Genomic DNA, 24783 nt, shown 5'->3' with positions numbered 1-24783 from the left:
CATGTGTTTGGGTTTGTATTATTATTATATATATATATATATCTCTGACTCACTCAATTCTCTCACTCTCTTATTCTTCTCTCTCTCCAACTGTCTCACTCTCTGACTCTCTTCACTTTCTCACTCTCTTGTCTTCTCTCTCTCAACTCTCTCAACTTTCTTCACTCTCTCACTCTTTTGTTCTTCTCTATCTCAACTCTCTGACTCTCAACTCTCTCACTGTCTCATTGTTTCACTCAGCTCTCTCACGATCTCGATGGTTCGGCAATCATCCAAGTGACAGAAATTGCCTCATCCGTCGCCGATCTTCCATGGCCTTCACACCTCTTATTCACGACTTTCATCTTTGGATCCAAATCCAGAATAGATCGCCTCCTTCGTCATCTCCGCTACCACTGATTGTGAGATCTAGATCCAAATCTGAATAGAGTTTGAGAGAGAATCAATGACTGTTGATGGTTTTTTCAAATCTGTTGATATTTTTAGATCTCTTTTTCCTTTCTAAGTTCTTTTTTTCCTTTCTCAGATCTTTTTTTATTTTTTTTATTTTTAAAGTTGATGATTGTTGGTGATGATGTTATTGATGATGATGAATTGAAATATACTAAAAATAGTTTTTTTTTGTGTTGAACAAAATTTAAAAAAAAAAAAAAAAGTCGGGGTTTTTCTGGGGTCGGGGAAACCCGATCCCTGTTAGGGGGCGTGATGGCGTCCCCGTCGAGGATCGGGGGCGGGGACGGGGATTTTTCTACTTCCGGGGATCGAGGGTGGGGACGGGGATTTTTCTACTTTCGGGGATCGGGGGCGGGGACGGAGATTTTTCTACTATCGGGGATCGACCCGTTGCCATTCCTAGCCAGAAGGTAGCATAGCTTCATAGGCGCAACTAGTGGTGGCATTTGTGACCAGATTCAGAATAAACACCAAGATGCCAGTGGAGATTGACCAGCTTCTCTCTATAAACATGGGCGAGAAGGAAACATTGAGGTCCTACAATAATCGGTATTGGGAGACTTTTAATCAGATTGGAGATTGCCCCACAAACCTAGCTATTGCACAGTACAAACGAGGTTTGTCGGCTGACAATAAATTAAGGGATTCAATAATAATGACGCCGCATCTTACTATGGAAGCCCTGATGGAGAGAGTGCACCAACACATCTTGGCCGAGGAAGATGGGATGCGTATCAAGACAGAGTCTGATACAAATAGCAATGTCGGACAGAACACCCTCGGAAAAAGTCAACACGGTTGACAAAAAGGACCAATTAAGTAAAAAATCTTTGCCCAACTGGGGGCAAAGTGGGTTGGCAGGTTTGACCAACTCTTTCTAATAAGTCTTTGCCCGATTGGAAGGCAACAAAAAAGATTGACAGGTTTGACCAACACTTTTTCATTCTTTAGCCGAGATAAAGATCTTGGCTTCAGAAGTTTGGTAGGTTTGACCAACATCTAGTCCATCAGCCGAGATAAGGATCTAGGCTGACGGAAGTTTGGCAGGTTGGGCCAAACATATCCTGTTCTTCAACTAAGATAAGGATCAAGGCTGAAGAAGGTTAGCAGGTTTGACCAACATCTAGTCCATCAGTCGAGATAAGGATTTAGGCTGATGGAAGTTTGGCAGGTTGGGCCAAACATATCCTGTTCTTCAGCCGAGATAGGGATCAAGGCTGAAGAAGGTTAGCAGGTTTGACCAACATCTAGTCCATCAGTCGAGAAAAGGATCTAGCCTGACGGAAGTTCGGCAGGTTGGGCCAAACATATCATGTTCTTCAGCCGAGATAAGGATCTAGGCTCAAGAAGGTTGGCAAGTTTGACCAACACTTTTTCTTCTTTAGCCGAGATAAGGATCTAAGCTTCAGAAGGTTGACAGGTTTGACCAACAAAATTTTGAACTCTTTGGCCGGGATGATAGTTACCTCGGCCAAAGCAGGTTGGCAGGTTTGACCAACAAATTTTTGAATTCTTAGACCGAGATGGTTATCTCGGCCAAAGCAGGTTAGCAGGGTTAGTGTAAACCGAGTTAGTCTGCTCAGCGAGACACAGAAAGAATGACTCACCGTACGATTACAAACTCAAAGGATATATACGTTGAAGGAAAAAAAGCAGGGCTATTCAAATTTTTGGTATGACGGCTGTAACAGGAGAACGGGGCTAATGGGGGCACGCCACCTGTCCTTGGGGTGACGTCGTACCAAATTAGTAGGAGGATATGTTGACTAACTGACAAGGCTTATTGGGGCTGAACGAGCTGTGAAACCGAACAACTTTTTAGCTCGGCAGAGTGGGGCGTTCTTAGCTCGATTGGAGGAAAAATAATCCCAATCATGCTACGTAGATGGAATTAAGGGGTAATTGAGAGGGTAATTTGTAAACAAATTAGGCCGAGCTATGAAGAGTCTTCTTTGGGAGTTGGGCAGCCTAATGGGCCGAGATAAGGGTTGGTGTAGCTCGGTCTTAGGCCAAGAAGTCATCTCATATTTCGGGTTTGGGCCGAACTATGGGCCGAGGTTATTATTTATGTAGCACGGTCCCTGATCATCTAAACATCGGGTCGGTCAGAGATGGGCTACCAGTGGTCGGACCTTGCTATCCTGGACCGAGGTATCAGTGGAGGGAGGACCGAGCTAAAGGATAGCTCTGTAGGGCATCATCTCAAAGTCAAGACTGACAGTGGTGCTTAAAGTATCACCGAGCTGTGTGAGCACGGTTGATCGCAGTGTCAGCCGAGGTAAGGGTTCAACCATCTCACTTGGCTTGCAATGATGAGAGTGTTTTACGGATAAACATTATCCTTGGGCTTGAGATTCCTAGGAGGACTCTGCTGAGGAGAGTAGAGTCCTACTAGGATTGTGCAAACCATCTCACTTGGTTGATAGTGAGTAGGGTGTGTGATTCCTAGGAGGACTCTTATAAGGAGAGTTGGAATCTTACTAGGATTGTGCCAGACAGAATCTATAAAAGCTCGTGACAGACCTATGTACAGGTATCCCAATCCTTTCTCTAGAATACACAAAGCTTTTTGTCTATTGTCTATTTGCTGACTTAGGCATCAAAGGGGTTTCCGGCACACACCCGCCAACTAGCTCACGTTTGTGTTTTCAGGCAGCAAAGCGATGACGTTTGGAGGAGCGCAAACTTGATCAACAAGATTATACGAGAAGAATATTTCGTACTCGTACAGTAATTACTATAAGTGTCCAAATGATTGGAATACTTTCATGTAAATCATAACATATAGGATCAATCCCTTCTTTTGTCTTCTTGTTCTAATGAGTGTCCTTGTAGAAATCGCAAATATCTGGCAACAAGCCACCGTTTTGCTTCACCTGTGATATGCCAAACACCGAGATCAACACTCATTCATTAATATGATAACATATTAAATAAGTGTGGATAAAGTTAATAAAATCAATGATACACATCTCACCGCAGTGGTCATCGCCGCCGAAAAAAATCGAGACCCACTAGTGTGATTGTAGGGTAGCTTGCTCCTATTAAGTTTGTCGGCGTCGTAGCGACGCTACATAATCTAGGTTGTAAGGGTTTGTTACATAAATAGTTAAACAATGATAAGAGTACTAAGTAATAACTAAATCATAACATACCTTGTTTTTAGGATCTAACCATACTTGGTAATCAAATATTTTCAATCATCGGATTGTACTCCTCTGCATGGATGAGCATAGAGATCAGTTTCCGCATCCACAAGCTTCTCCCATTTCTTCTTCATTCTACACTTCCAATCTTTATGTAACACATAACACTTCTTTTCCTTGCAAGTGTTTCTCAATTAAGTAGGGCAAGTAATTGTATTTCGTTATGGCAAATGTTAACGAGTGTCAGTTATGCATTGTTTAATATTGAGAAGTGTGTATAAAGTATCTTGAAAATATATAAAATTATTAAAAAGTATATTTATTTCAGTAAAAGTACATTCAATTTAGTGAACAGTGATTGTATTTTTCAAATTTTTTATTTTTTACTTGTATCATAGGAACACTTGTTTGCAAGATTCTTTCATTTTTTGAGGCATTTGTCAAAAGTAAAAGGTAAAAAACAATAGGAGTTTTTTCATTTTTTTAAGGGAGAGAGAGGAGATAGGTTTTTTAAGGGAGAGAAAGGAGATAGGTTTTTCACTTTGGGAGAGAGAGACCAAGTTGGAATTTGAGAAATAGAGAATTTAACTTATATACAAGATGACGCGTTTGTAATGAATAGGTCTGTTTAATCATTTTAATTTTATTTTGATTTATAGGAGTATGATTATTCGGTTTCAATAGAAAATACTAATTCATAACTTTTTAAAATTAAGGTTAGATTTATCTGAAATATAAATTTGAACTTGTGAGAATTTGATTGGTATATGGAGCCTACCAAAGATTTCGTTTTGATGATTTGAATATTTTATTTTGTAAGACTTTCAGTATTATCATTCATAAAAAAATTAGACTGATTTGATAATCATAATATCTCCGAAAAAAAAAGACAACAAACATATTTTGAAAGTAGACTATTCATTTTCCTTGAGACACATAAAATGAAAGGTTACGATTATAAGATCGGCTTAATTTTTTTTTTCCTTGAAAGATGTATACTATAAATGAACGGTTTTTATCATCAAAACAGAACTTGTGATGGGCTCAAGAGTTCGTCAAATCCTCTCAAGTTTAGATTTGGACTTGAAAGAAATTCAACGTTAAAATTAGGTATTATTATATAAAAAATGCTAGAGATCCAAAATTTTCAAGAACAGTGATGTTTACTCCTACTTTTTTTTAAGACCCCCCACATCTTTTATTATTTTTAATTCCAATTTTGTCTTTTTATCCCCATTCCTAACTTTCTAATCCTAATTTTCCAAATCCTAATCCTTATCCTAATCTCACCTACCATTCCCATCACCAGTGAATTTTTTTTAAAAATTTGAGTTTTTAAAAATTCTTGAGTTTTAGAAGTTTCAAATATTTTTCTTATAATATATATAAATATAAATATATGAAGTTGTTTAGACGGTTGAAAACCGTGAAGTGTTCAATGAATCCGTTTCCGTTTGTTTGGCAGATTAGATTGGAGGGGATTATAAATATGGTAAGATTGAGTGACAAAATTAATAATGTGATAGTATTAAGTTAGAGATATAAGATAAAGTTTGTTTGTTTGTTTGAGGAGTAATGTGGTGGTATTAGTTAGTTATGATTAAATCTTTGAAATTACTTAAATGCCCTTATTGCATAAAAAATAAATTTTATTGTGTTTGATAAATAAATGGTAAAATAGACATTTTGTTTCAATCCAAGGGCATTGGATTAGCAATCCTATCCCATCCAAAAGAATGCTAATCCTACCTCCAAATAGGATTAGTGGTCTCATAGGACTCATAAACCCTTCACATATAGCACAATCAAACATGAGTTTGGTGAGATCTATGGGATTATTAATCTAATCACACCACGTAAGAGGCCAAACAAACATGCATGCGTCAGGGACTATTGCCAAATATGGGGCCTTTTCAAGGCAACGTGGCCAATATATTTCAAGAAGGGTATTTTAGGGACCAAAAATGCACAAAATAAATGAGCATTCTCACTCTTTTTTAAGTAGAGTAGATAGATAAATAGATAGATAGATTTTGAGAAAAATTGAGATGAACTTTTGGAGCTTGTATGACATTTGGAAATAAAATTGAAGTTGGGCAAACTAAAAAATATTAATTAATTACAATCAAAATTTTGGATTTATTTTATATTGCAATATTGCAAATAGTCCTCTGAAAACATATATAGATTTGAAAAAGAAAAAAAAATTTAAAATATCACGCACACAGGGAAGAAAAAAAGAAAAAAAAAAGAGCAAGTTTTTGTACAATTGTTTACATGGCTTAATCAAAAAATAGTCAAATCAAATTCGATTTTAATGGCACACTTATGGAATTTGGATACAAATACCTAAAAAGGTGTGTTTAAACATAGTATATATAAAAAGGTATGCATTAGGGGTGAGTAGCGGATATATCGATTCGTTCAAATTGATTGAATTGAACCGATCCGTCGCATTTTGGACGGATGCGTGATGACGAGCGGACGGTTGAGAATTAATTTTTTCCAATCCGCCTAATTTTGGATGGATGGCGGATTTGAAATTCCTTTGGCCGTAATCGAACCGCCAAACCTTGAGCATCCTTAATAATTTGTAAAACTTTGTATTTTTAATTTGTTTAGATATTCTGTTTGTGTTTTCAATTAAAAAATGATTCAAATATTCTGTTGAAAAAGAATTTTCAACTTGAATATATTTTTTGGTTTTTAAATCCAACTCTAAAAATAATAAATAAAAAAGATGATATATGCTGGTTGGTTTTCGTTTTAAAAACCAGATATAGATGTAACAATACTGCTCTATTCATGGTTTTGGTGGTTTGAATTCTTTTTATATTTTAAGAATCACATATTGTAATACTTTATGTAGATGATGCATGCTGTGATTGTAATATGTGAATGAGGCTTGCAGTGATTGTAATATTCTAAAATTTTAAACTTTTAAAATAATATAGTCAATGACTTAAAAAAGTGCACAAGTTGAATTATGTTGCGAATTGTATTATAGTCAATGAGGCGTGAAGTGATTGCAATCAATTTGCATATTACACTTCGTCAAATCAATTCGCATCCATTTGTCAATCCGTTCAATCCACATCAACCGGATTGGCGGACGGATTCAAATTGATTTTCTCCAATCCGCTAATCTGGCAGACGAATGGCGAATTAGAGGTTCCGTGGCTGCAACCGACCCGCGCCCACCTCTAGTATGCATAGCATATGAGTGTGCCATTAAAATCAACAAGTCAAATGTAAATGGAGGATTTTTTTTTTATTAATTGATAAACAAAAATGTAAATGGAGAAAAACAAAACTGAAAAAGTTAACAAAATTTGAAGCAATTACATAAAAAAAAATTAGGAATTTAAAAAAATACATCAAAATTCATACCAAATCGAGTTGTACACTTTATATAACAGTATAGATGTATAGCAATAGACAATTTAGCTTTTTACACTTTTCAAATTAAATTTAATGTAATGAGGTTGGTTATATGAATGCGAGTAGCAGTAGTATTTTGTACTGTCCGAACCTCTCTTAATGCATTGCATCTTCATGTACTTTTAATTTCATGTTTTTAATGAAATTTTCATTTTGCACATTTATTGTTTGTATTATTTAATAATAGATGAAATCAATGCATGAGTAATGCTATATAAATAAAAGTTATATATAAAAAAATTCATACAAATGGATGAGTCTCATTTAAATCTATTAAAAATTGCATTTTCATCAAAATTTCAAATAAACAAGAATTTATGATTTGGTGTAACTCCAATCTCTACAATGTGGTAATGAATTGATGAAATTAAGGTAAAACACAATCAAAACAGACTGAGTCTCCAAAAATTAAAATTGAGAGTTCGATAAAATTTAATAGAAGTTAAAAGATACACCAAAAAATTTATTCATAAATGTTAATGTGTGATTCAAATTTGTTCTAATTCTACATATGGAAAAGTATACCTACCATGAAAATTTGTCTAAGAAAATTGTCACAAATCAAGAAGTATTATTGAGATTTAATTAGCGTATTGTGAGATCTACAGGTAGAATGAATTCAAACCAAAACATTATCATAAATAAGAAAGTGTGGTTGAAATTCAATTAGTATATGATAGGATCCATATTTAGAATAAATTTAAACAAGAGGTTATTAGTTTTAGGTAAAACAATTCTGGGTATCCTAATAAATTTATACCAACATGGGAGGGGCACAGTTTTTCTACAGTCGCTTAGAATCCAGTCGTGTCGGTGCTGAAGTAGATCCAATAAATACTTGTCACGTGGCACATTAAACCACATCAACAAACGTTGGCTTTGATGGAATGAACAAATCATTTTATCAACTCTTCTTCATTTTCAACTCTCTCTCTTTCTATTTTCTTTTTGTGCCATCGAAAATGGAAAACAATAACCAAGAAATACAAAAAGATACATAAGATTGTTGTTTGAAGGTGTCAACATGATCAACATGAAATCCCATGGTGATTTATTAAACTTTACAAAATTAAAATATGAAACTAATGAATGATTCATCATCTGCAATAAAAACCAAAGCAAGAAAGAAGAATTATCAACTTTAGTTTAAGAATCTTGTGGGGATATATTTTCTGAGTACCAATACGCGGCTAAGGTGATGCCGACGTGTCAGCCGAGATGCCACGTGTCCTGGTCATGACGCCGAGGTTATCTCAGCGAGGCCGAGGTTACCTCCGAAGATATCGAAATCCGAGATAAGCGGATAAGACACAAGAGTCCTAGAAAAGGGGAAGACTACAGTTGGGAAAGGATAAGACTCTTAGGGAGTTTATCCCAATCCTACTGGGAGTCTAAGATTAATAGTAATCCTAAGTCCATTAGAGCTAGGCTCCTGTTGGGACAAGGATTGAGTTAGCTATAAAAGAGAGGCACCCCCGTGGTTCTAAGGTACGCAATTTTATATTCTGAACAGTGAGATTTGCACTATTGATTATCTTTAAGAGATATACTGACTTGATCGTCGGAGTACCCCCAGGTGGACGAACCACCGCCGGAATCTTCTCTTTCTGTTGCAGGTCAGCCAGGTGTTATCTATTCTGCCAGTGTTCTCCAGCTGAATACTAAGTTGGGCAGTGTGATCGGAAAATCACTCATACAAATCTAATCAATACAACAAAAAGGCCAAAGAAGGCTTGAATTCACAGTATCAATTTCAATTGATCTAAAGTTTGGGTTTTTTTAAAGAGTATAATTTCTCTCAAATTATTATCTCAATTTTACAGAGCATTTAGACTTGATAAGCTCATTTTGATACTCAGTTTGGTGATCCGAAAATACTCGTTATGTATAATATTCATACAAAAAATAAAAAATGATTAGATATTGATAGCTATATGTTTGAATCACATTTGTTTCACAAAAATTAACCACAAATATAGTTTCAATAATAGTCGTTTATCATTTACAATACAAATTTGATTCAAACATATAGTTATTGATATCCCATCATCTTATTTTTATATAAATATTTTACTCAATGAGTCTTACAAAATGAACGGTTTAAATCATCGAAATTGGTCACAAAATGAGCCTACCAAACCTGAATTCTCTCTCAAGTTGAAATGGCAAACTTGAGACAAACTAAACCCTTTGCTAAAAATAAATATAAAAAAAGTATACATGTATATAATTATAAATATATACGCATGCATGGAGAGTTGTTCAGTCGATTTTTTATTTTGATTTCTTGCAGATTTTTTTAGCTTAGAAGTTAAAGCAGAACAAGAAGAGAAGAGAGTTGAAAAGAAAGGAATGTTTAGAGAGAGAGAGAGAGCGCACTCGTTTTACTCTGTCAAAACAAATGTTTATTACCACTAGGGCGGTGGCCTAGTTTAGAGATGGCAATCGGAAATCGATCCGACGGGGACCCGATCCCCCGATCCCGAATTGAGCGGTTATTCCTTGAAAAATACCCCCGACAGGCCGGGGATGGTATTAAAAATTGAATCCCCGATGACATTCGGGCCAGGGATGGGGATATCTGTTTTAGCCCCGGCCCCGATCCCTGCCCCGCTTGCCCTCCAACATGAAATGACTATTTTGCCCCTGGCTATATATAACATGTGTGTGTGTGTTTTAGGGCTTTGGCTGAACAAAACACACACACACACAACACAAACACAAACCCAAAGCCAAAGCCGTCCCTCCCTCACCTCACTCAAATTTCTCTCTCTCAGATTCTTATCATCATCATCTAGAACAGATCTAAACAGATCCGCCGATCCTCCACCACCACCGCCTTCGTCGCCATGGCTTCCTCTTCGCAACACCGCCTCTATCCGGCCTCCGCTGCAGCTCCGTCGTAACACAGATTGACGAACAGATCTGCGGTTTTTTTTTTTTTTTTTTTTAAGTTGTTGATGATGATATATATATGCGTGTGTGTAATGAACAAGTTTAGATTTTTTTTTTTTTTTTAAGTTGATGATGATAGATACATATATATGTGTAATGAATAATTTCAGTTTTTTATTTATTTATTTATTTTTTTAATGTTGTTGTTGTTGATGATAGATTCATATATATATATATATATATATATGTGTGTGTGTGCGCGCGCGCGCGCGCGTGTGTGTAATGTGTGTGTAATGAACAAAGTTAAGATTTTTTTATTTTTTAAGTTGTTGATGATGATGATATATATATATATATATCTGTGTGTGCAATGAACAATTTGATTTTTTTTTTTTTTTAAGTTGATGTTGATGATGATGATAGATATATATGTGTGTGTATGCGTGTGTAATGTGTGTGTAATATGAACAGGTTCAGATTTTTTAATTTTTTTTAAAGTTATTGATGATGATTGATGATGATGAAATATATTCAATACAACAGATTGAAATTTTTGTTATTGTTGTTTTTGTGTTAAAAAAAAAACGAACAGGTCGGGGATTTTTGGGGTCGGGGAAACCCGAACCCCAATTGGGGTTGAGGGCGAGGGTGGGTGCGGGGGCAGGCGATAGGGTCCCCGTCGGGGATCGGGGACGGGGACGGGAAATTTTCCACTATCGGGGATCAGGGACGAGGAGTGTGGTCCCTGGCCCCGCCCCGCCCCGTTGCCATTCCTAGCCTAGTGGAGGTGGTATCTTTTTTTATAGGCGTGATTTAGGTTTGACTCTCGAGGGAACAAAATGTTGGGTAATTTCAATAGCTGTTTACAGAGATCTCGCTTTGTATTTCAATCAAATCTTAAGCTTGTTTGTGGCGTCTCGTTGAGCTCCGCTAGTGTCTTGGTGGCGGGTCTCTTCTTATGGATTAGGTTAAATCAGGTTGGTAATCGATTTTCCCGAGCCTGGGTCCACAGATGATTATCCCAAAGTTTGAACTCATGGATGCAGTAACGACACCTCAGAATATCATTTTTTTTTTTTATAAAAAAAATATATTTATTGATGGGGTTTTATTTGTCATACCTTACTATTGCTGTCAATATAATAAATTGAGAAAACATTGAGAGGAAGTAAACCACTATGAGCACTGTTAGAAGAAATAGTGGTGACGTTTGGACATTTAATTGTTTCTAATATAAGGTAAATTGCATAATTGTTTAAGAATATTTGTGGAGTGAAAAAAGTAAAAAATACTTGAAGACTTCATACTTTTTAAAATAGAGTAGATTATCAATATTATTTATTAATGTACCACTGTGAAATCATTTTAAAAGTAAATTTTGCACGTAAATTTTCATAAAATTAATCGGTGACGCATAAGAGATGACCATGTCCAAGTGATATAATTGGTCATACACGTGCCGTGATGATGATGATGAGAAAGATTCGAGCTTACGTTAATTGGTAAATTATATAAATAGTATTGTATTTTAAATGATGTGTTAATTTAATCTCTATTATTTTAATTTAGGAAAATTTACCCATAAATCCTAGTTTTTGAAAAGTTGAACCTTTAGTCCTAAAAGTTTTCTTATGCTCCATTTAGTCTCATTTACACATCAATTTAATGTTTGAAACATTAATCTGATGTTCGAAATCTAATGTTCGAAACATTAATCTGATGTTCGAAATCTAATGTTCGAAACATTAATCTGATGTTTGAAACATTGTAATGGGACCTTTCAGTCTATAAGAAAACTTTTAAGACTAAACAGTGTATAAGTTATTAATTTGGGATTTATTGGTGCATCCCCCTTTAATTTATTTGGTTTTGTCTTTTAATTTAAGGGATTTTATTATATTAGTTTAATAAATAATGATCGTTAATTTCGGTAGACGAAAAATTGGCACATGTTTAAATGATGTGTCAATTTTATCCTTATAATTTATACGATGTGTCAATTTGGTTCATGTTATTTTAATTTGCACAATTTTGATAAGGACTAAATTGACACACTGTGTAAATTACAAAGTCTAAATTGACACATTATTTGAGTTTCTATCCACCAAACCTAACGGTCATTATTTATTGGACTAATATGACACAATCCGTTAAATTAAGAGGTAAAATCGAACGAATTAAAATAATAGGGACTAAATTAATATATTATATAAACTGCGGGGACCATTTACATAATTTACCTTACATTAATTTAATTGGACACGCTTTACTGAAATTTAAGTTTGAGAGAATTAGAAAGTTTGAAGTTTTTCACGGGTCTTATTTTAATCTTTTTAATTGTTTATTTTATAAAAATTTTAATGTAATCTTTTATAATAAATAAATAAAATAGGTTGATCCAATAATTATAATATTTTTATTTTATTCTATTTGTCTCCCCAGAAAATAGACAACAAATATATAATTTTTTTTTTTGAGACAAAAATAATAAAATGAAAAGAATACGATTATCGGACAAGTAGCGACTTAGTTTTTTCATATATACACATGGAGGATCTTGTAAAATGAACGATTCAGATTATCGGAATATGACCTATGATGGAGCTCACAGATTCGTTAAATTCTCTCAAATTCAAATTTGAATTTGAGGGGGAAAAAAAACCCAATTTAACTTAAGAGTTAGGCTTCTCTCTAGTTCAAATCTAAATTAGAGTATATTGCTTGGGCCCATGAGCCTATCACGGCTCTCATTTTAAAGATTGAAATCTTTCATTTTATCAGACTCTACGTGTATATCATCTATAAAAAAAATTTATTCGATCCGATATTCGTAATCTTTTCATTTTATAGAGTTTTTTTTTTTATCAGCAATTCACTTTGTAGAGTTTGTCTAAAAAACAATTTAACGGTTAATGTGTTTTTAAAAGCAAACCATTTTTTGGGTACAAAAATACGATAAAATGAATGAGTTACAAATATCAGATTGATTTCTTTTTTTTTTTTTTTTTTGGAAAGATATGCACATAAAGTCCAATAAAATGAACAATTTACACTATCAAAATAAAATTCATTGTGATCTCATGAACCTGGATAGCATCTTCCAATTCAGATGACAGATTCGATAGAAACCCAGCCCTTTAAATTAGGTTACTTTCGTATTAGGAATTTTATTATGAAGACTTAGTTGACCTTGTATCAAAATTCTTACGCCACTCCGACCAATGCTGCACACCAAGGTGTAAAATTTAGGGTTCTCAAAAACAAATGTAAATTTTAGGTGGAATTATAGGAATCAAAAAAATATTTAAAAAAATTATAATCATTATAAATATTAATAATTAAAATTATTAAAAAAAACTGGCCTTTTTATAAATAATTTTTTTTGATCCCACTAATGTATAATTCTCCCTAAATTTCATGCACTATTTTTCTAGTGGCATTACATTAGCCTTTTTTTTTATTTATTTGTTTATTTTTTTTAATACATCAAATTATTAGTTCAATGACGATCGAAAGTGTCACAAAATTATTCTTCTAGTGACATTTTTTAGTCATGAGGCGTTTTAAATAAGTGCTATTGATATCCATGTCATGCTAGCTCGGCACTTCAGTGACACTTATAAATGCCACTACACCATGAAAGTTGGGCTTTCGTTGACACTTGATGTCATGGGTGCTATTGATATCCATGTCACGCTAGATACTGATTGCACTTCAGTGGCACATGTAAATGCCACAACACTATGAAGGCTAAAGGCTTTCACTGACACTCGATGTCATGTTAAACACTATTCATAACACTACCAAGCACCATTAAACAAGGCTTACAATATAAAAAATAGCACTATATACTTTTTCAATGGCACTTTTTGTGTCACAGTTGATATTTTTAATAACCCTTATAAATGTCACTTGACCAGCTTTTAAATGGAGATAAATGTCATTGAAGTTTAACACTTTGAGAAACTATTACTACTGTTATCAAATGCCACTAATAATAAAAAAAATTAAAAAATAATAATTTTTTGTAAGCTAAAAAATATAATTTCATTTATTACAACTCAAGAGCCTCGGTTATCATGAACACTTGTATGCATGTCAATCCCATTTGATTCCCCGTTCCAAAATAATAATAATAATAATAATAATAATAATAAATTATCTACATTTAAAATGCTCCATGCTTCTTCATATGTCCCAACAATGAAAACATAAGACCATTGGAAAAAAAAAATCTGCAATTTTAATGGATACAAACTTAGCATTAGCATTGTACGAGCGCAGAATAATCTTCTCCTATAATCCTGTTAATCAAGTTTGAGCTCCTCCAAACGTCGTCGCTTTGCTCCCTGAAAACACAAACGTGAGATAGTCGGCGGGTGTATGTCGGATACCCCTCCGATGCCTAAGTCAGCAAAATAGACAAAAAGCTCTGTGTATTCGAGAGTCCAAGTTGTAATACCTGTACATAGGTTCTATCATAAGCTTTTATAGTTTCTGCCTGGCACAATCTTAATAGAACTCTTATTTCTTAATGCAGAGTCCTCCTAGGAATCATACTCCTGAAAGATAATGTTTATCCCTCAACACCCTCATCACTGTTTAAACCAAGTGAGATGGTTTACCATGGTTGGATAACAGTATGACCAAGCTAACACTAGCCCTTTGTCATACTCAATCCAATACCTTCATATGCAACACATAGCTCGGTCTTTGTTCACTTGTACCTCGATTTTGTCTATTTAGACCAAGCTAACTGTAGCAAGCCTTGATCGAGCTAACCAGGGCGAGGTCCACCTTATGAAGCCCAAACACCTCGGCTCATAACTCGGTCCGGATTTCTCCTGGCCCAAGCTCGTTAGTGTTTAGACTGAGCTATAGCAGCTCCTATCTCGGTCCGACGTGCAACCCAATTTTCAAAGAAGCCTCTTCTTTAGCTCGGCCCAATTTATTTATAAATTACCCTCTCAAGCATATTTCCAATATAGAGTCCATATAGGTCCCTACAGAAGCTTTTAGAAATTTTCTCTAAACAAACCCAACACACCAAATCCAACATGCAATAAAATTCAATCACATTGAAAACATAAAAATGAACACAAATAAATAAATAAATAATTGAGAAAATTTTGCATATTTACCTTCAATCTTGTTTCTTCTTTGTGACCCCCACATATACCTAGACATACGAAAGAAGTAACTCTTGATTTGATGCATAGGATGTAGGACAATCTTCTATGTAAGAGAAAATAAAGTGAAACAGATCAAACAAATAAAAATAAATTACTTATAGAATTTATTTATCGTAATGAATAAGTAAAACAAAAATGATTAAGTTGAGTATATGACACTTTGTCCTTAATACAGATTCACCCCGCTCCAGTGCTTACGGATAAATGGCATCTATCTCCTAGGATACAATGATCTTACATAGATTGTAGTAGCATTTCAAACAATCTATACAGTGAACCAAAACCTGTGAGTTATACTCCCAGAAATTTCCCTAAAAACTAATATGAAGAATATCAATGCCTGAGAGCAAAAACTGGAAGAAAAATAGAATTTTTTTGATTGATCAAACTGTTGGAAAAATTCTAGTATTTATAGGCTAAGTGGTGACTTTTTGGAAGGGCCAAACATGTTCAATTTGAACTGAACAGGTGCAGATTCAAATCTGTAGAGCTGAACAGGTGTAAATTCAAACTGAACAAGTTTGATTTTGAATTGAACCTTGGACAGAAAATTTGAATTCAAATTTGGTGCAAAATTTGAATTAATTTTGTTTCAAAAAAATAATTTTTTCCTGCAAGAATTTTGGAAAAAAATCAAATAAATTTTGTTCAAAAAATTAATATTAGGACGAACTCGACCCACAATCCACACCCGACACGGCTCGGTCGGCCGGTCAGATAAATGGGGGCGCGCGCGCGCCCGTGGTGGTTTAAGCCAAAGCCCACTTTGTCTACAACTCTTCCCTTCTACAAAGTTGGGGTGCCTTTTGGGGCCAACCCAAGTTTATCCACCTAGAGCTTATATACACATACAAGTTCTCTTAAAGTTTTAATGTGGAACAACTATTTTAAGGTAACCCACATTTGTGACTTTAAATTCCCTTTGCCACAAACCCGAAAATGACATCAAGTTCCTGTTCACTCGTAAATGGTTTTGACGAACCGATTGCACCGTGTGATTGGCCATACGGCAAGGAACACGTCACCTTTTTGAACCCACCCCAAAAGATGTGTGGGCTCAACTCAAATTTGAGCTCAACGTTGGCCCAAAATAAACCTATAAAAACCATAATTTCCAACAATCCTCTACATGAATGAAATTTGACAGAGAGAAAATGCAACAACATGATCTAATTATAGAGAGTACAAAAATTGGAGATATTCTGCAAAGAATAGGTAGCTGTTGGCTTTGAACTTTCCCTTGTGAGACACTATCGGATTTACTAGCTAATCAGTAAACATGATGTCATGAACTGTTTAGTTATTTGTGTAAACCAAGAGAATAAAACTCACACGATATATCACCAGACACAGTTTAATTCTTACTGTTGTGTTCATTTTAGCCCTAAACAACCTGATCTTTCATGAGTACTTTAGAGAATTGTAGCCCTTCACAAATTTCATAGAACCAGCTCAGTTCACACTCATATAGATGATTCTTATGAAGAGTAGCTTGCCACACTCCACTAGGTATTCTAGATATAAGAATCATTAAAAGTACTATTTAACCTAAAATACTGCAGCTATCACTATTTCATCATAGAAAATGGTAGGAGTTTGACTCCCTAGTGATCCTTATGAGTCATACACAACTCGGTTGTTCCTTTGAATCTAGATCTTGGGATCTCCAATCAACTAAATTGGGTTGCCATTGTGGTAACTCTTATTTAATAAGCTTAAGTCTTATTCCCCACGATGAATTCTCAACCAACTCTCTTGCTAACCCTTTGGTTAGTAAATCCGCTATGTTGTATTTAGACTTCACATATTCAATAGAAATAACTCCATTAGAGAGTAGTTATCTCACGGTGTTATGTCAACGACGAATATGTCATAACTTGCCGTTATACATATGACTCTGTACTCTACCAATTGCTGATTGACTATCACAATGTATGCATATAGTAGGCACTGGTTTTGGCTATATTAGAATATCTTCAAGGAAGTGATGAAGCCATTTTGCTTCTTCCCCAGCTTTATCTAAAGCTATAAACTCTGATTCCATAGTAAACCTAGCAATGTAAGTCTGTTTGTAAAATTTCCAAGATACAGTCGCCCCACCAAGAATAAAGACATATCTACTAGTGGATTTTGAGTCTCTGGTATCCGATATCCAGTTTGCATTACAGTATCCTTGAAGTACTACTGGATATCAGGTATAATTTAGCTCAATGTTACGAGTAAATTGGAGATATCTTAGAACCCTTATAATTTCTTTCTAGCGTTCTATTTTTGGATTACTTGTATATCTACTTAATTTACTTACTGCATGAGCTATATCCGGGCAAGTGTAGTTCATCAAGTACATTAAACTTCCAACAATTTGGGCATACTCTAATTAAGAAATATTTTCTTATACATTTTTATAAAGAAACAAATAAACATCCACAAGTGTTCTAGCAAGATGATCATCATCTTTGCTGAATTTGTCAAATATTTTCTCAATGTAATATGATTGTAACAAAGCATATCCTTCTGATATTTTGGTAATTTGCGTACCAAGAATTACTTCAGCAATCCCCATGTCCTTCATATCAAAATGTTTATTCAACATTTGCTTAGTAGTTTTAATCATTTCATTATTACTACCTATGATGAGCATATCATCTACATAATGACATACTATAATATAACATTTGTTTGTGTTTTTAGTATAAACACATTTAGCACATTCATTAATTTTAAATCCATTTGACGTTATTACTTTGTCAAATTTCTCATGCCATTGCTTTGGCGCTTGTTTTAAACCATATAATGATTTAACCAATTTACACACTTTCTTTTCTTTTTCAGGAACAGAAAATCCTTCTGGTTGTCCCATGTAAATTTCTTCATTTAACTCACCATTTAAGAAAGCTGTATTGACATCCATTTGATGAATTTCTAGATTGTTCAGAGATGCAATGATAATTAGCATTTTAATGGATGTTATTCTAGTAACTGGTGAATATGTGTCAAAATAATCAAGACCTTCTTTTTTGTCTATATCCTTTAACCACAAGTCTTGCCTTGTATTTGTCAATTGATCCACCTACTTTCATTTTTCTCTTGAAAATCCACTTGTACCATGAAGCTTACAACCCGGTGGCAAATCCACAAATTCCTAAGTGTGATTTTGTAAGATGGATTTAACTTTGCTATTTATAGTTTCTTTTCATAAAGGAGTCTTAGGACTGGACATAGCTTCTTTGAAAGTTAAAGGCTCATTTTCTAACAAAAAATTTAAAAAATCTAGACCAAAAGCTTTTGAGGTTCTAGTACATTTACTATGCCTACGTTCGTCTTCTTCATTTTGATCTATTTCTTACACTTGTTCTTGATCATGACTAGTAATAACATTATAAGATCTTTTATCAGTACTAGTCTCTTGTCTAGTCTTATTTGGAAATATATGTTCTGTTAGGTTTTTATTCTTGGCAATCCCGTTTGACAAAACTCCTTTAAGTTGTATTTGTTTTCGCACTTTTTATTTCAGTGAGGCTATAAGTTTTTAGATGCGAACCCGAATTGTACCTTGCAGAGTAGTTTGTGATGTTAATACTTTCAAGATTGCCACTTCGCTGATTATGACGAGAATCGAGCTGCCCGGTCAGCTTGCGGGGGTCGAGGGGACAACGCTCTTTGGTGGGTCCGGGGCAGCGCCCCCGAAGCAAAATGGATTCCAAGTTGCCTGTCCGCTCGAGCGGACATTCTCCCACTCAAGCAGAGGATGTTGAGTTCCAGAAGTTTATTCGCCTGCAAAAATACTGGATGTTGTTTTTTTCCGCTCGAGCAGAACTTTTCGCGCTCGAGCGTAGGTCCGCTCGAGCGGCCAATCCGACGCTCGAGCGGAGATCGCGGGACAATTTTGTATAAATACGTGTTTCAGTCCAAATCTAGGATTACTTATCCAGATCTTCTTCTTGGGTTTTAGGGTTTATATCTAGGGATATTTTGCTAGTTTTCCTTGATGTTTCATTGAGTATTCAACTCATGGTTTAAGAAGCATACACCAAAGGTTCGTTTGTTCATTCTATACAAAAGAGAGAGTTGTTCTTCGGTGGATTCTGAAGAATACGAGCCTGAAGCTTTGGTGGATTCTGTAGTGGCTCATTGTCAAGACAATTTCGAGGTGAAGACGGGGTTGGAAGAGACACATAGAAGTTGGTTCAATTCAGGCGTGGATTCGCTAGGTAATTAAGAGTATACCTGTGTAATTCCTTTATATCTTCTTAGTGGATTGTTTTGTGACTGTTGCCCATGATTTTTTTTTATCACAATTATAGGTGTCTAATTGTGGTTTTTCCACGTAAAATCGTTGTATCGATTTGTCTTGATTGTTTGATTGGGATTGTTGTTTACTGCTTAAAATTGATACATAATCAAGAATCAATATTTAGGGGATTTCTAGATTTTTCATGTTCAAAGAATTATGCATTATATGATTCAATAATAGTATTTACATGCATTTTGGAATGTTCTGACTTATACATCAAAAACCGATATGCACTACTATTCTTGGCGTAACCAATGAAAATGCAATCAATAGTTTTAGGACCTATCTTAGTCTTTTTCAGATTAGGAATAACTACTTTAGCCAAACACCCTCACACTTTTAAGTATTTGTAGGATGGTACTCTCTCATGCCACATTTCATAAAGTGTTTGATTCACTTTTTTTCAAGGTACTTTATTAAGTATATAATTAGCAGAAAGTATTTCTTCCTTCCACAAGTTCTGAGGTAATCCAGAATTTGGCATTCATCATTTCTTTTAAAGTCCTATTTTCCTTTTAGCAATTTTATTTTGCTGAGGTAAGAAAGGAGCGGTGGTTTGATAAATTATTCCATATTCTTTACAAACTCACCAAAAGGTGATTCATATTCACCACCTCTATCACTTCTTAATTTTTTAATCTCCTTACCAAGTTGATTTTCAATTTCATTCTTATGTTGAATGAAGGTTTCCAAAGCTTCATCCTTGGTTTGAATTAGATAAACATAACTATATCTAGTATAGTCATCTAAGAAACTGACAAAATATTTTTTCTTACCTCTAGTTTAAATTGATTTAAAATCATAAATGCCACTATAAATTAATTTAAGTGATTCCATACTTCTTTTAATTGTATGAAAATGAGATTTGGTTAATTTTGCCTTAATATAAATTTCACATTCATGATTTGGATCAATTTCAAATTTAGGCAAATATTTCATATTAATTAATTTACACAAAGATCTATTATTAACGTATCCTAGTCTACCATACCACAAATTTGAAGACTCAAGCAAATAAGAAGAAGATGTATTTTTTATTAATAACAGAGAGTACAACAGCCATTACATTTATTTTGAAAAGGCTATCAGACATGTAACATTTCCCTACATTCATCCCATTTTTGGTAAGTACAAACTCATTACTTTCAAAAACTAGCCTAAACCCATTTTTACTCAACAGAGATCCGGAAACAAAATTCTTGCGAATGTCTAGTACATGCAACACATCATTGAGAGTGAGTTCTTTTCCAGATGTCATCTTTAGAATAGTCTTTCCTTATCCTTCAACTTTAGAAGTCGAGGAGATGCCCATGAAAATTTGTTCGCTGCTGTCCTCTACCGAATAAGATGTGAACATCTTTTTGTCAGCATAGATGTGGCAAGTAGCACTAGTATCCACCCATTGTTTTTTAGGATTTCCAACAAAATTTGCCTAAAAAACAACTACAGAAAGATATATATCATCTACACCATTGAAAATTTTGTCCACTTCGGTCATATTGGCTTGAGTAAGCTTCTTGCTTGATCTTCCTTTGCCTTTGCGCTTGCTATAGTAATCTTTGGCCTGATGTCCCTCTTTGTCACAGATGTAACATTTGCCATTGAACTTATACTTCTTAGTTTCCCCTCATTTAGAGCCTTGTGAGGAATTTTCTCCAGTATACTTTTGTTTTGTTGTTTTTGATCCATGTTTCACCATGTTTTCCTTAGACTCCATTGGATGCTTACCAGCCCGCTTCTCAGAATTGCAGTTATCCTCCTCAATCCTCAAGTGCACAATCAATTCCTCCAAAGTCATTTCTTTGCGCTTGTGCTTGAGGTAGTTCTTGAATTTCTTCCAACTTTGTCGTAATTTTACAATTAAGGCAGCAACTTAGAAGGATTCACTAAGAGACATGCCTTCTGCATGGATGTCATGCGAAATAAGTTGGAGATCTTGAACTTGGCTGATCACAATCTTAGAATCAACTATCACAAAGTCTAGAAATTTGCCTACTACGAATTTTTTCAAGCCAGCATCTTCAGTTTTGTATTTTTTTTACAAGGACTTACAAAATTCCTTTGCCGTCTTGATAAGACTATAGACGTTATACAATGTGTTATCAAGTCCATTCAAGATGTAGTTTCGACAAAGGAAATCAGCATGTTTCCAGGCATCGACCGCAGTAACCACTTGTCGGTCGGTTTCATCCTCTTTCAGAGTAGGAGCGTTCTCACGGAGAAAACGTGCCAGGTTGAGAGTAGTAAAATAAAACAACATTTTCTGCTGCCATCTTTTAAAGTTAGTTCCTAAGAACTTCTCTGGCTTTTCACTGTAATTGACCAGCACAGTCACAACATGAGGAGAGATTGGAGCAATTGCAGTCATCATACCAGTACTAGTTTGAATATTAATTTGACTAGTTCAGTAACCATGGATTTTAAATTATAAAATAAAATTATAATTAGAATTTTATACTACACAGAAAATTAAACCATAAACACATAATTTAATTCTGTAAAAATAAAAAAAAAACAACAATTGTAGCTTTTATTTTCAATTAATTTGAAAATAAAATTTTATTTGAACAGATTAATTCCACACAATTTTTTTTTTTATTTTTGAACACTTCAAAAATTAAAATACCGAAAAATAGAATTTTAATTAATGAAAACCTAGAAATTATTTTTAAAAACAAAAATTAATTTCTGACCAACTTCACAAATGAATATTCTAAAATTGTTAATAATAACTAGTACATTACTACTAGTTGTCAAAGAAAATAAAACAGTATATTACTACTATTTGTCAAACAGTGTATTACTACTATTTGTATTTTCCAACCATAATATTATTTTGTATACACACAGAAAATAATTTATATAAGAAGAAGAAAGAAAGAAAAGGAAACAAACGAAAAATTTTGTAAACCGAATAATTTGAATCTGTCTTAAGATTGTAGTACAATCTTCTGTGTATGAGAAAATAAAGTGAAACAGATGAAACAAATAAAAGTAAATTACTTAAAGAATTTATTTAACGAAATGAATAAGTAAAAAAAATTGATCAAGTCGAGTGTGTCACATTCTCCTCGAGACAAATTCGCCCTGCTCCAATGCTTATGAATAAATGACGTCTATCTCTCAGGATACAATGATCTTACATAGATTGTAGTAGCATTCCAAACAATCTATACGGCGAACCAAAACCAGTGAGCTATACTCTTAGAAATTTTCCTAAAAACTAATATGAAGAATATCAATGCTAAAGAGAAAAAAAAGGGAAGAAAGATAGATTTTTTTGGATTAATGAAACTGTTGGAAATATAATAGTATTTATAGGCTAAGTGGTGACTTTTTGGAAGGGCCGAACAGGTTCAGTTTGAACTGAACAGGTGCAGATTTAAATCTGTAAAGCCGAACAGGTGTAAATTCAAATTGAACAAGTCTGATTTTGAATTGAACCTGTTGAAACAATTTCGAATCTGTCTGGAAAGAAACAAGAATTTGTCCGGTGCAATCTGTTAAATAGTTTGAAAAAAAACCTGTTTGAATCTGCTGAAAAATGGACTGGAAGAGGCATTGTTTTGGACAGAAAATTTGAATTAATTTCGTTTCAAAAAAAAAAAAAATTCCCACAACAATTTTGGAAAAAATTCAAATAAATTTTGCCCAAAAAAATAATATTAGGACCAACCCAACCAACATTTGCGCCTGGCAAGGCACGGCCGACGACGCTTACACATGGTTTGAGCCAAAGCCCACTTTGTCCGTAACTCCTCTCTTCCACAAACTTGGGGTGCTCCTTGGGGCCCAACCCAAGTTTGTCTACCTAGAGCTTATATACACATATAAGCTCTCTTAAAATTTCAATATGGGACAAGCATTTTAAGGTAACCCACATTTGTGACTTTAAATTCCCTTTCCACAAACCCGAAACGACGTCAAGTTCACATTTACTCATAAATGGTTTTGACAAATCGTTTGCCGTGTGACTTGCCATGCGATAAGGAACACGTCACCTCTTTAGACTCACCCCAAAAGATGTGTAAGCCCCACTCAAATTTGAACTCAAAATTGACCGAAAATAAGTCTATAAAAATCATAATTTCCAACATAGGAAAATAAGACAAGTATATTGAGACATCAACAAATAAACCCAATTAAGAACGAGCAATATAAGTTCATTCTGCAGGATACATGACTAGCCCATGAAAATCTAAATTAGCTTATTTGATAATGTTTCATATTCTTTCTCTATTTTATTTAAATATCATTTTTTAAAATTAAAAAAAAAATCTGTATTTCTCAAAAGATAGGATGATAAAGATAAGAGAAAAACAATGATATAAGAATTTAACGCGCCACTCTTTGTATACGTAATTAGAAAGTTATCATTTTTTAACACAAACATGAATAAGATACGACCTGAAAATACCAATATTTAATAGATTATGTAATGGTTAAATATGTGTAACCCGAATACGACTCATTTTACTCATGCAAAAATTTATATCAATACGTGGATGCGTATTAACTTGCAAGTAACTCAAATGTAACTTAAATCTAATAGATATAGAATTTTAAATGTTTTATTCTCATTCAGTGGATTAAATTTTGGTATTAAAAAAAACTGTTTGTTTTTTAAGTTTTGTTGAATGTTTGAATATTGATAAGTGTCGGTAGTTTAGATTGAATGTTGAGCAAATTATTTATCTTTTGAATTAATTTTATAAATATTGACATATATTATATTTGTGGGTATTAATGTCTAAACAAGTTACGGCATGAATGTGACTTGAAATAAATTTGCTTGAAATAAGTGGTAAAATTTGCTTATTATTATACTAATCGTGTTAAGCGTGTTGTGCTCGGATTGGCACATTTATAAATTGACTAGGTTAGTGTCAAGATAATTAATATGTTTAGTTAAATAGATCATATTAGTGTTAAAGTATTTTGAACATGTCACAATGACGCAATTTGCTGCAAGTCACTGTTAAGTGGACAAATTATACCAGTAGTTTTTATATTTTATTTCTTATATTATTTTGGTCCATACATTTTTAATTAGCTCAATTTTGACTCTTAAGTTTATATTTTGTTTCAATTTAGTCTAATTGATAATATCGTCAATATTTTTTAAAGAAATTTATTACTAAATTAATTGAGCTTAACTCACTTAGTTAAGTAAATTTAAATTTTTTATTCTTAAAAATATGACATATGACACTTATATACATAGTTTTTATAAAAAAAAATACTAAAAATTATAATTAATTGGACCAAATTGAGGCGAAGTCATAAATTTAGGATCAAAATTAAATCAATTAAAATTGTAGAGATCAAAATAAGACAAAAACTAAAGCACAACGACTGTTAT

The sequence above is a fragment of the Camellia sinensis genome, chromosome 7, assembly GCF_055761805.1.
Source record: "Camellia sinensis isolate YWXY chromosome 7, ASM5576180v1, whole genome shotgun sequence".
In the NCBI taxonomy this organism is placed as follows: Eukaryota; Viridiplantae; Streptophyta; class Magnoliopsida; order Ericales; family Theaceae; genus Camellia; species Camellia sinensis.
Note: the sequence above shows the minus strand (reverse complement) of the source record.